This window comes from Hemibagrus wyckioides, linkage group LG07, assembly GCF_019097595.1.
Source record: "Hemibagrus wyckioides isolate EC202008001 linkage group LG07, SWU_Hwy_1.0, whole genome shotgun sequence".
Taxonomy (NCBI): Eukaryota; Metazoa; Chordata; class Actinopteri; order Siluriformes; family Bagridae; genus Hemibagrus; species Hemibagrus wyckioides.
Window position 1 is genome coordinate 2955098 of NC_080716.1, and position 14247 is coordinate 2969344.

A 14247-nucleotide genomic window follows, 5' to 3' on the forward strand; every position below is an offset into this window, starting at 1 on the left:
CTTATACACAAATCTACACCCTGTGAGAATTTAGTGTTATGACAACTAGTTGCTACCAATATCTCAGTTTCTTTTTTCATTCTTTCACGGAATATTCAAGCTTCTCTATGTGATGGTAATTCTTAAAATAGCAGCTGATCTCACTGCATTCCCTTCCTTTTTTTTCAATGAACCCATGACTTTCTGTCATGCCAAGTCTACCGTTTAGTGTGTTAAATGTTATCCACAGAAATACCTATATTTCCAATGATAATAATACATACATACATACATACATACACACACACACACACACACATATATATATATATATATATATATATATATATATATATATATATATATATATATATATATATATATATATACACTATATTGCCAAAAGTATTCGCTCACCCATCCAAATAATCAGAATCAAGTGTTCCAATCACTTCCATGGCCACAGGTGTATAAAATCAAGCACCTAGGCATGCAGACTGTTTTTACAAACATTTGTGAAAGAATGGGTCGCTCTCAGGAGCTCAGTGAATTCCAGTGTGGAACTGTGATAGGATGCCACCTGTGCAACAAATCCAGTCGTGAAATTTCCTCGCTCCTAAATATTCCACAGTCAACTGTCAGCTGTATTATAAGAACGTGGAAGTGTTTGGGAACGACAGCAACTCAGCCACGAAGTGGTAGGCCACGTAAACTGACGGAGCGGGGTCAGCGGATGCTGAGGCGCATAGTGCGAAGAGGTCGCCAACTTTCTGCAGAGTCAATCGCTACAGACCTCCAAACTTCATGTGGCCTTCAGATTAGCTCAAGAACAGTGCGCAGAGAGCTTCATGGAATGGGTTTCCATGGCCGAGCAGCTGCATCCAAGCCATACATCACCAAGTGCAATGCAAAGCGTCGGATGCAGTGGTGTAAAGCACGCCGCCACTGGACTCTAGAGCAGTGGAGACGCGTTCTCTGGAGTGACGAATCGCACTTCTCCATCTAGCAATCTGATGGACGAGTCTGGGTTTGGCGGTTGCCAGGAGAACGGTACTTGTCTGACTGCATTGTGCCAAGTGTAAAGTTTGGTGGAGGGGGGATTATGGTGTGGGGTTGTTTTTCAGGAGCTGGGCTTGGCCCCTTAATTCCAGTGAAAGGAACTCTGAATGCTTCAGCATACCAAGACATTTTGGACAATTCCATGCTCCCAACTTTGTGGGAACAGTTTGGAGCTGGCCCCTTCCTCTTCCAACATGACTGTGCACCAGTGCACAAAGCAAGGTCCATAAAGACATGGATGACAGAGTCTGGTGTGGATGAACTTGACTGGCCTGCACAGAGTTCTGAACTCAACCCGATAGAACACCTTTGGGATGAATTAGAGCGGAGACTGAGAGCCAGACCTTCTCGTCCAACATCAGTGTGTGACCTCACAAATGCGCTTCTGGAAGAATGGTCAAAAATTCCCATAAACACACTCCTAAACCTTGTGGACAGCCTTCCCAGAAGAGTTGAAGCTGTTAGAGCTGCAAAGGGTGGACCGACGTCATATTGAACCCTATGGATTAGGAATGGGATGTCACTTAAGTTCATATGCGAGTCAAGGCAGGTGAGCAAATACTTTTGGCAATATAGTGTATATACACACACTACCAGTCAAAAGTTTGGACACACCTTTTAATTCAATGTTTTTGGTTTAGGGATTTATTTTCTACATTCTTGAACAAGACTGGAGATTTCAAAACTATGAAATAACACACATGGACTTCAGTAATCCATATCTAATGACAACAAAAAACAGTCAGTTGTTATGTTAAGACACGAAGGTCAGGTGTTCTGGTATAGTTCTTGCAAGAACAGTATTGTCAAGTGCATTTGCAAAACCCATCAAGCACCATGATGAAACTGGCTCACATGAAGACCATCCCAGTAAAGCAAGACCAAAACTGACCTCTGCTGCAGAGGAGAAGTTCATTTAGAGTTACCAGCCTCAGAAATCACCAATTAACAGCACCTCAGATTAGAGGCGTTATGAAGGCTTTACAGAGCATCAGTAGCAGACATATCTCAATATCAACTGTTCAAAGGACATTACTGTGTATTTCGGCCGCCTTCAGCATTGTTTTACAATGTAGAAAGAAATAAACACCAGGAAAGACCATGGAATTAGAAGGTGTGTCCAAACTTTTGACTGGTAGTGTATATATCAGTGGTGGGCTGTCAGGGCCAGCAATGCCTTCTCTGCTGGCCTAAACAGCAGTCATCTGAATCACTGACTTGCATTTTATATATTTTTCCATGAATGTGTATTAACTTATTCCCAATAGTCTATTCTCTACATTTCATAGCTTTTCTCTTGGTTGCACTGCTTCCAGTAGTGTATATTTATGATAAGAGTATTTATCCAATCATATTTCAGCCAGTGGCTGACATCATGTGTTGCCAGGGTGAAAGAAATCTGCCTTAAGGTCTTCAGAATCAATAATGCAAATAAGTGGCAATGAAACTGTTCCATTAACCAATCAGATTTCGAGTTGGCGTCACTGGGGCCATCTAGCAGGCATACGATTACGTCAGCAATTTCCCATCCTTTGATTGGATAATTGGAGGAATCAGAGGCAACAAACCGCACAAACTAAATAAAAAATATATATTTTAACTGACAATGGCTGACAGAGGAGAAGAAATTGATTTGGTCGCAGACGTCCTTACAAATGCATTTTTAAGGTGGACTGTAATAAAATTGACTATTCCTTGTGAGGTGTGAAATACTGTAGCCTAATTTCTTTTTTACTTTGCTATTTAACGGTTGATTAGTATCTATTGCTGTGGCATCATAACGATGTTATAGATGTGGATTAATTCAGGAAGGACACCAGTGAAGGCCTAGGTGTGAAATGCATGGCCCGCCACTGAGATATATATATATATAGTATATGTAGTGTTTTATATCTTTTTTTTTCAGAACAGAGATTTATGACTGGTAAAGTGGCTGAATAATAAGCAAGTGATGTATATGAATGATTGGTCTTGATGTAGGTTACTGGTTTATTGTCTATTGGTGTTATATATATGAGTATTGTGATTTGTCATAGATGCCATTTAAATGCAGTGGAAATGTTGACAGTTGTTTAGGAAAGGATTAATATAAGATCTTCAGCTGTAGCTTAGAGATTACCCAAAAAAGACAAGAAAAGAAGAAGGTAATGACAGAACATGGTGCATCATGATTCTCAAAGGCATCCAAAACTCTCAGTCTTGAAATGGTCTGATGTTCTGATTCTAGATAAACACGTGGAAATGTAAGGTAGTTGAAAAGTCAAAGATTTTGGTTGGGTAAGTGCCAATGATCCTATTGTGTATCTCAAACGTCCTCAATATCCACTCCAGATATGTTATAATACCACACAAACACATAACAAATGGAGTGATGGAGTGACTATAGGGGCTGAGAGATTCAGGTCTGATGCAACCTAGTGGAAATATTTTGGTCTCATAAGCAAGGGTGTTGCAGGTATCAATATAAGTCTAGGTTCTGTTTGAGAAATCATCATTTCTAAAAAAAAAAAAAAATATTGGCTTAATAAGTATAGTCCTGTAATCCTTACTACTGCAGTTCCTTATACGTCTCACTGACTTTATTAAATACAGGCTGTACATACTATAATTGTAGAAGACAGACAAACAGCAACCTTCATGAAATGACCAAAAAAAAGACTATGTGGATTCTATCCAGAGTATTGTTACTGGGACATAACCCTGGAGGCAGGCCTGGGGGTTGAGTCTTGGTGACTGGGCTACTTGAGTAATTTGACTCAGTGATTCCCTGCTGACTTTGAAGTGGCTGAAATGAAAGTCAGCACTTCCATTTCCAAGGCTATGGTTCCAGGAATGTTCCATTCAAGTGAGCGGGAAAGAACTTGGTTAAAAACCCTGGGAAAAGCCCACGATCTACTGGAATCTGTGCAACATTATAGATGTTGTATATAAAAATGAATGTTCATAGTGCTTTACGAAATCTTTCAACTCCAGAAGTAAAGCTTACAAATATAGTATGTGAAGTGTATGTTGAAGGTTGAGCCATGTGCGATTCACTTTGGACTTGATATTAATCAGAATTCCAGTGTATGCAAAGCCCAGTTTTGCTTTGTCATTACATCATTACATCAAATTAGATTTCTAAGAATTCATCAACAAAATGAAAGTGAAGACATCACTGGTCTTTTACAGTAAAGTTCTGCTAGACATTGTCAGAGCCAATAAGCATACTCTAATATCCTGTTCTTTTTTTGCAGTGTTTCATTTATTAAAAATGAGCAATCTAACCAGACATTGGCAATCTGTCAAGACGTGGAATGATACACACAGCGCGTTAGGTTTAATTATGTCTCTGATTTAAATAACTGTCTGGTTCTCTGTCACTGTGCTACAGGTATTTGTGCTCAGAAAACCTAGACGATTGTGCAAATACAGGGACATGAGTTTCCAGGAGCAATGTTGTCTGATGCAACCTGATGGAAATATTTTGGTCACATAAGAAACAGCAGTTATCAATATGAATGAGAGTATATGCTAGCCATAAGGTAATTCATAGATCTTCATGGACATGAAGCTTAATGTGCCTTTCTTGTATTTTCTTTAGTGGTTAACATGTTTGTTTCACACCTCAAGGGGTGGGGTTTGATTCCTGCCTCTACCCTGAAGTTTGCATATTCTTCCCAAGCTTTGGGGGTTTCTTTTAAGTACTCCAGTTTCCTCCCCCAGTCCAGAGACATGTGATTAGGCTGATTGGCACCTTGAAATTGATCTCATAAATGAGTGAATAAGTGTGATTTTTCCCTGTGATGCATTGGCACAGTGTCCAGGGTGTCCCTCACCTAATGCCCTGAGTCCCCTGATATAGCCTCCAGGTTGCCTGCAACTCTGTATAGGATAAGCAGTATGTGAACTGAATAATGGGCTGCACAGGGTTTCGCATCTCTAAATTTTCCGTTGTGTATGAGTCTGCCCTGCTATGGATTGGCAGCCCATCCAGGATGTACCCTGCATTGTACCCCTGCTCCTAAGTCCACTAAGATAGGTTCTCTTGACACATTGTAAGACAAGCAGTACAGAAAGTGGATATGTCTAGGTGATAGGAAACATTTGCCTGTGTGGTATATTTCTTGCTAAATAAAGCATGATATATTTGTATATTTTTTGTAAGAACATCTTACTTCTGCATGCAGGTTGGATTTCAAACAAAATTAGTTTTGTTTGAAAATTAGACTAATTTCATTTACCAATGCAGCAGGCCTGTAATGTTATCTCTCTTAAACACAATATGTGACTTTATTCCTGGAGTTTTGTCTTTAATCTTTTCTCCCCTGTTGGGACTCCCCAGCAGTTTAGGTATCATTCATTCCTTGTTAATGTTTATTGGAAGTTTTGAAGCAGTTTGATACTGTAATGTAGATACTGGATTGGACAGTTCTCATTCCATGAATGTTTCATACTGTTACCAAGTACTTAGTCGTGATCTCAGGGGCCACAGGCCTCAGGTGGTAGATTTTGAGGTTTATAAATCATGGCAGAGGAGCGCTGTAGGCATGAATGTTTCACCATTAAATAAATAAATAAATAAATAAATAAATAAGCCACCTTGAACTTCCTAAAAGTGGGGCAGAAAATGGAAGCTTTCATTTCAACTATATCCCAGAGGGTTAGATTAATGAAATCTCTCAGCAAACTACATGGGAGATCCTCTATATCTGTAGCAAAAAAAAAAAAAAAAACACACATAGGTAAACAGAGTGCTTTGTTTTCAGAGTGGAATTCATGGCAGGGTCCAAAAGACTACCATAAAAGCATTCTAACACAACAGTGGATAGATATAGATATGAAATACACATATAATATTTTCTTTCCCCTTGTTGATCAAGACCTTGTCATAGCAAGTGGGCTTACATGCCTTGGAGTTATGTCACCAGATCTCAAAAGCAGCACAAATCCTTAATGAAAGGTTAAAAAAACAAAACAAACAGATTACAGTTTTTGGGACCCTCCCCAGGGGCAGGCCTGGGGGTCTTTAGGGAAGCTCCTGGTGAATGGACCTCCAACATAGCTTGATTCACTGATTCCCTGCTGACTTTGAAGTGGCTGCAATGAAAGAATGAAAGTCTTCCCAGGCAAAAGCCATAGATCTTTCCTGGAAAAAAATTCTGGCCCCCAGATGAAGATCCCAGGGAAGAACCTGCACCTTCTAGAGATTTGGCAACGTCTGGGGATCCCTCAGTAAGAGTTGGAATTCTTGGCCAGGGACTTAGTGGTCTAGTGTGACCTGTGCCTGTTGCCACCATGACTCCCAGCAGGAAACATGAATGAATGTATGAATGAATTGGCAGAAATGAAAAGCGAAACATTCACTGTGTCCATAGTTCTCTTCTCACTGGTACACATTTATCACTGTCCACTTCTCTTTTTAAAAGCCAGAGCTCTGACTATGTAAAATCTTGTATGCAGTGTGTTTCTTTAAATAAACAGGAAGTTTACATGTGCTACTAATAAAATGATAACGTTTGATCCTTTGCTTTTTTTGCTTTAAATTTCTGTTACTTCAGTATTAAACAATTCCCTCGGTACTTGTTTGAGAAAGAGGTAATGGAAGTGGATCATCTTTATTTTAACAGCGCTTTAAGACTTACATTTAAGATTTCGAATGGAAAATTGTTTCTGGGGGATTTTCGATGTCACAATCGAAATATGTCGAAAATTTCATTGTAGAATGTAGACGTCTGACCGGGTCTCGTCCAAAACCTCCATCGCTGTGTGCGTTGTCGGAGTTTTGTATGCAGCAGCATTGAGCTCTGTATTACATTCCGGCTCCTCTGTTCATGACCGCAATGTGTGAGTAACTGCGCGTGTATGTGCAGAAAAGTCCAGTAAGAAACGTTTACACAGTCAGTAGTTCACGTAAGTCTGCTATTGCACATCTTCATAAACAAAGCTGACCTCAAATCAAGCAGACCGGCACACAGACAATGATGTCAATTCGTCAAAATCTCCATTCCCCCTGTCCACACAACACCACTGAAAACGGTGAGTTTTGGAAAATCTTCACTTTGGAAGGAGTTTTCTAAAAGCTTCGTTTTCAGCGACCTCAAACTGCATTAGCATGTGGACGAAAGGTCAAAACACAGAGAAAAATCTCCCTTCTTAAAACTCCCTGGCTATTTGTGGACATGGCCTTAGTTACAAGTGCACATGTACGGAAACACTGACGCTGTACACTTCATTACAATACAGTTCACTAAGTTCTAAAGGCCTCTTCTTTCTTTCATGCAAGTCTTATTTTTTTGGTGGTGCATTTATTGAGAAGTTTAAGAAAGAAAACAACACAGAATAAAATTCATAATTCTCCAAATTATTACAGTCTTGCTTTTTTATTAATTTACTTCTAATTTTACTTTCCATACTTGAATACATTCATGAAAATACTAATTTGAGTACAGTTTATTTCAGACACTTTAAGACTTTTACTCAAGTAGAATTATAATGGTTGACTTTAACTTTTGCTTGAGTCATTTTCCAACAAAATACCTGTACTTTTACTCAAGAATGGCTTCTGGGTACTTTATACAACACTGAACACGTATGCACATGTGGCATGACAGTGGATTCTGTAGTCTATGGAAAACGTGTATAATAATGGCAGGAGCTGATTATGTAATCAGCCATGTTGAAAAGGAAGTATCATTTTTGAATTTAACCAAAGAATATTAATTCAATTTTAATTCAATATTAAATCTTTTTCTCAGCCATCAACTCTAACCACCAACTCGGATATGTCTGATTAAAAAAACTTAAACAACAGCAGCAAAAGGGCAGATTTGTTTTCCTTGACCTTTGTGTTGGTTGAATTGGTCCGATACAAATCAACAAAAATATTACTTTATATCCATCTTACTTTAAAAAATAGATCTGTATTGATAGATCTTCTGACATAAACCAGAGATAATGAGAGCAATGAGGTCAAAATCTTCAGTGTATTCTGTCTAATGTATTGATCTACGTATTATGTCCAGTGGAGGACATATTCATCTCTAATCTGTGAAAGAATAATAACATTTTGCTTTCCTTGTTTGCTAGCTAGCTGTTTCTTTAAAAATAAAAATTCTTTAATAATGTAACCAATTAGCATATAATTTTATACTGCAACAGACTTAATGAACATTTAGCAATCACATTACATAAGATTACAACAGGAAAAAATGTGTCACTTCCTTATGAAAAAACCAAACATGGGATATTATCAACTCAATACTCTTTTAAACTTTTTTCCAACTACAGTTTAACAATTTTTAACAATGATCAGGACAGACATATCCAAATCATCAGGCAAAGTCTAAGTCAAGTCACTATAATAATAAAATAAATAAATTAATTAATTAAAAAAAAAACAGACAAACAGACAAAACCAGAATAACATACACTTGGGGAAGGTGGAGGCTTGGTAATATCAGGAGTGAAAACACAAACTGAGCATTACTTTGCAACTTGCTCGGTGTTCATGGTCTGTTTATATAGGTGCCGATGTAATTGTAAAAAGGTGTGTGAAGTTAAAAGCCGGGTGAGTGTAAGCATGATAACTACTGCGGTTTGGCATTGGAGGAGCCAAGTTTGTAGGCCATGTGTTCTGGGAAGTGGACTCAACTGATTCCAGTAAAAAAAAAAAAAAAGTTTTCAATGGAAATTGTTTACTAATTTCATTGAATTTGTCCTCCACCATTGTCAACCTTGGGGTGTTGTTTGTTCTGTGAAGCTGTAAAGTTACAGTATGTAAGGTTTCCTGTAGTAACATATTTATAACAATGTTTCAGTTAATCCCAGTTAAAGGTGTTGAATGGGATTGAGGTCTGGACTTGTCAATCCTTGCTTTGTGCCTAGACATGTTGCTGCACTGAAAGAAATTAGGCCCCTTGTAGATCCAGAGAAAGAAAATCTTGTTACTAAAGCAGACAAAAGAAATTCTAGACAATTGTGTGCTTCTGAATTAACAGCAAGATTCTGGAGAAAAATTCTTAATTCATGTTCGTCATCAGTTGAGCTTCATATATTCATGCTTCTCACTGTGATTTTGCGATTCTGTGATTCTCTGTTAGTCAGCCATCTGTCACATTCACGTTTCCCCTTAATAACAAAAAATGCTCATATCATCATAGTTTCACAACACTAAGTGATGAAGTACCATGCATCAAGACTTTACTCATACACATTTCTGGGATCTCCTAGTCATTTTATTCTTGAGAAATGGAAGAAGATGAATCTGACTGGAGCTGAATACTCAAACTGAAAGAATCAAACTTGTAGATTGTAGGTTCTCCCTTATGGCTGTGTTAGCAACTGTTGCAGTTGCTTGTGGGGGTGTGAACTATCTGGAGGATTTGCAGATTGGCAAAAGCAAGTTAAATATTCTAGTAAAGTACACTCACCAGGGGTAACAAAGGAGCTCTGCTAATTCCTTCCTTCCTTCACTTTGTTGCTACATCAATTTATTTCAACTTCATAGTGCTTTTAGCAGTGAAAGTTGTCCCAAAAGGAACAAAAAAGTTCCAACCTACAAAAAGATCACACTATAATAAGCAAGCCGGAGGTGAGAGTGGTGAAGAAAAACTCCCAGAGAGAGAATAAGGAAGGAACTTTGAGAAGAAATTAGACTGAAAAGGGAACCTGTCCTCGGCTCGCCCGGGCAACACCAGACAATGAGATTTTGATCGTTTCATTGTTTGATTTTGATGTACAAAGTAAATAATGCCGGATTTGCACATAAATCTAACATGTCCGATCATGTCTGATCAGCTGTGATATTATTTTATATAATATTTCATTTAAGCCTTTTATTGTCACCCTTGAATTTTCTTGAAAAGATACAGTAGCTGGATTCTTATTATTTTGTTTGTTATTTTTTATTTTTATTTTTTAAATTTTTTTTTACAATTAGCTACAAATGTCAATTACATCGGTTTTACAGTTTCAGTTTTAACAGATTTCACACAAAATTCATCGAAAAAGTTTGGACACAATTTGCAAACTCTTTTTTCCTGTTTCAAATCCAACTTGCATGCAGAAGAAAGATACTCTTGCATAAAATATCCAAATCTAGCATGATATACTTGTCAAGAAATGTGCCAAACTTGCAAATGTTTCCCATTTGCTATACATATCAATGTTCTGTACTGCTTGTCTTACATAGGGTCAAGGGGAACATGGAGCTTATCTCAGGGGATTCATTATTTCTGGTATAGCTTATTTCTGGGGGAAACCCTGGACTGGGTGACAATCTATAGCAGGGTACACTTGCACACACACACACACACACACATTTTAGACAATTTAGAGATGCAAAACTTCTAATGTTAATGTACTACTTATCCTACACAGGGTTGCAGGAAACCTAAAAGGTATATCGGGGAAACAGTGGATGCACTGGACAGGGCCAATCAGCCTGCAATGCCTTTGGACTTTTGGAGGAAAGTGCAGAACTCGGAGTACACCCCCAAAGCATGGGGCTTGCCACAAACCCAAGAGACGGGGACCCACCAAGTCCAGAGGTGTAAGGCCAACGTGCTGGCAATTAAACCACCACATTTTATTAAAATTATTTAATCTAAGCTCTCAAGTAAACAAAAAAGCATCACAAATTCATCTACACAAATGCAGATATAACTGGAATGATTTTTGTGTGTAAGCATAGATCAATTGCTCAGGATATTGCCATGTCATTCAAGTGTCAAGTCAGGTCAGCATGATGTGCTCATTAAATCAAGTAAATCTCTAGATCAAACAGTGAGTATTGATGTTTACATAGAATGCAAGTGTAACAAGCTGTAATGAAACAAATAATAATATATATGAACATGTATGTCAATTTGATGTGTGGCAATTTTCCTCCCTATGAAAATCAATCACGCTGGTCATTCACTTTTGCTCATGACGGACTTTTAGTTTCCATTTTAGATTTCTCAATGCCCACTTCTCTTTTCCATCAGCATGGAGGTCAAATGGTTTGTAAAGGATTTGATGAATAAATCTTAAAAGAAGCCATGTGATCAGCTATGTGATCAGTTGTGTTTCTCATTCTCATTTCCATCCCTGTTTAGAATTCACATTCAGCCTAATCTTCTTATCATGTGAATCATTCTCAGTCTACACGAGGCTGAGGCATTGAGGCATTGCTATATCTTTGTGAAAGCATTATTGCACACACATCCTTCCTTTTTTTTGTTCTTATACTCTGACGCTATGTCCGGGGAGAGGAAATACCACCGAGACAGTGTTCGAGGGTCATCATTCTCATGATTTATCTTGTCTAGTATGACTGTGCAGTTATTATTATTATTATTATTATTATTTCATGAAGGGATATGACCTTTTCAGTTCTTTTAAAATTGAAAACAAAGATTATTCTGAAAAAGATGCCACTCTTGGCAGGATTATAAGACAAATGTAGGCCAAAAATTTTCTAATGTCAACCAAATTTGGTCACAACACATGTTAATGCCAAGTCTTCAAAATTGGGCTATAGTCTGGGTTAAACATCATGTGACATGGATTAGTCATACAAATGAAACAAAGACACCAAGGAATTTTCTGAAAAGTCATGCCACCACCACCATGCTTCCAAAAAAGTTTCATTTTGGTCTCGTCACACGTTAACGCTAAGTCTGCAAGACTTAAAACCACTTAAAAAAATTTTTTTGTAGAAAATCCGGGTTATGGTTGTCCTAAGAATCTTATCTTTTCAATTACTTCAGCAAACAATCTGTTGGTCAATGGAAATCTTACAGAATCTGCAACACATTTGCAGAAGTTAACAGCACACGTAATGTCTGTTTCCAGTGTGACAGCTGAGCATCACAGTTCTATTAATCTACTGTAGCAATAGCTAATTCGGGGGACTTGTATGACAGACGATCCATATAATGAGCATTATTTTTTTAAAAAAGTGAAATTGTTCATTTCTTTAAGTAATTGAATATGAAATGACTCTGCAGGGTCAGCACTTTGTAACCTTCAGTGACTTTATCCCGGGAAAGTCCTCAAGGCAGGAGAAGTTTGCGTTTTCCTTTTTCTTTTCGAAACTGTTTTTTTTTTTTTTGTATTTTTATCATTGAAAAAAGAGAAGACTATTTTTAGCTGGTCTGAAGTATTTGAAACAGGAATTAACTCGTCTCAAGGACTTTCCACAATATTAGGCCTCATGTGTCGGTCTTGTAGTTTCATAAGCCAAACCATGCTTTAAACCATACTTTTTTTTTTTTTTTCCAAATCAACAATAATTGTCAGAAAATTGACCCCGGATCATCTTTATTTTTTGTCCTACAGAGAGATCTTTAGAGCTCAGAACGATTATCTTTGAGTCACATCAGACCACTTTTATGTGAACACATTGTTGAGAAATGTGTTAGTAAACTGTAATAGAAGCACCTTACAGTATAGAAATAAAATGAAGGCAAATACTGTATATAGTTTGTGAACTCGTCCCTGCACTATTAAATTGTTACAATTAAATTACAACAATTAAAACAATCATTTTTATTTCATTATTTTATTTATTTTATTCTTTTTTTTTTTTATTTTCTTTTTAAATCATTTTACAAACTGCAGATTCATCAGCAACATTGCAGCAAACTAATCATCAGTAAAGGGAAGGAAGAAGCTACTGACTAAATGGTCTTTCCTAAGAGTTGGCAGGAAGACTGTCACACTTCACATGACAGTGAAACTTTCTATATTTTTTTCAATTTTCCAGTAAAATCCCCTCACATAGACTGCATCTTGAGTTGTGTCTCAGAATTAAACCACAAAATTGCATCATGTGCACAGAAAAGTGCTGTGATAAGACTTGAGTCGAGAGAGAGAGAGAGAGAGAGAGATTTCTCTGAAAGGAATTCCCAGAGGGGTTGCACCCCTGGTCACTTCCTTTTTTTGAAAGTATTTAAGACCATGAAGTACCACATCACCTTCAGTCAGCTCTGCTTTCTTTGAGGACAAGCTGAAACAAGAAACAACACTCCAACATGAATTTCAGCCAGAAAATGCGAAGCCTTGCTGTCCTCACCTTCTTTGCCTGTATTGCAATTTCAGCAGCAAGTGAGTCCAACTATCTGATTATTCAATATGATTGATAATTTATTGTAATGCTGTAGTCAGTATGATTCATATGTTACACAGCTTAAAGGGTAATATCACAGTTGTTTCAACCTTTTCTTTTAAATTTCAGCTGAGAAAGAATCCGTTTGCTGCAAGGAGGTTTCTAGCAAAGAAATCACTGTACCGATTACAGGATTTAAAATTCAGCAACCGAGACCTCCCTGTGTCAAAGCAGTCATGTAAGACATTTTCATTAATTCTAAACAACTGATAACTATTGTTTCGTAACTCTGAATGCATGCTCACTCTCTCATTTCTGAAACTTGTCTCTCTGCAGCTTTTACACATCCGAAGGTCCGGTATGCAGCCACTGGAGAGAGAACTGGGTCTTAAACAAGGTCAAGGAGCTCAGGAAACTTCAGGCCATCGAGTAAGTTCTTCAATACCAATAGTAACGCTTATTTTTGCATTTGTCTGTTTTTGGGTTTTTTTCACACAAAAATATTGTTTTTGTTTTTTTTTTTCTCTTCAGAAAAAACCTCAAGATGAAAACAACAACTGTACCCCAGACGACTAATTCCACTTAAAGCTCCAATAGCACTTTACACTATTGAAAAATATTTGGCTTGAACAATACGTTATATATTGTTTTTGGTTCTTTCACAAATTAATTATTTATTTTAATTTATCCATTTGGAAGAACCTGATGTATTTATTTGTTAGTTTTTAGATTTTGTTCAAATGTAATTTTGGGACTAATTTAATTTAAAAAAAAAACTGTTTACATCATTTATTTATATTGATTTAATGTATCGATTTGGAAAAAAAATGTAACTTATTGGGATGGAAGTGTCAGATTTCCAGTTCAGTGCTATATGTACTCATAAATAAAGGTTTTTATATGGCACAATTTCTTCTTCTTTTACTTCTTTTTCTTATATTTTTTTATGAGAATTTTTTTTTAAATGCATCAAAATGATCAATTTGTGTGGTTGACCAAATGAAGACAGATGTGAAAGATGTTAAAAGAAATCCAAGAAACGTGAACAAAACCTTAGGTAGACATGGAAAACATGAAATGAAACATGAAGTGTGTAAAAAAACAAAAACAAAACAGTGGTCATTAGATCACAATGT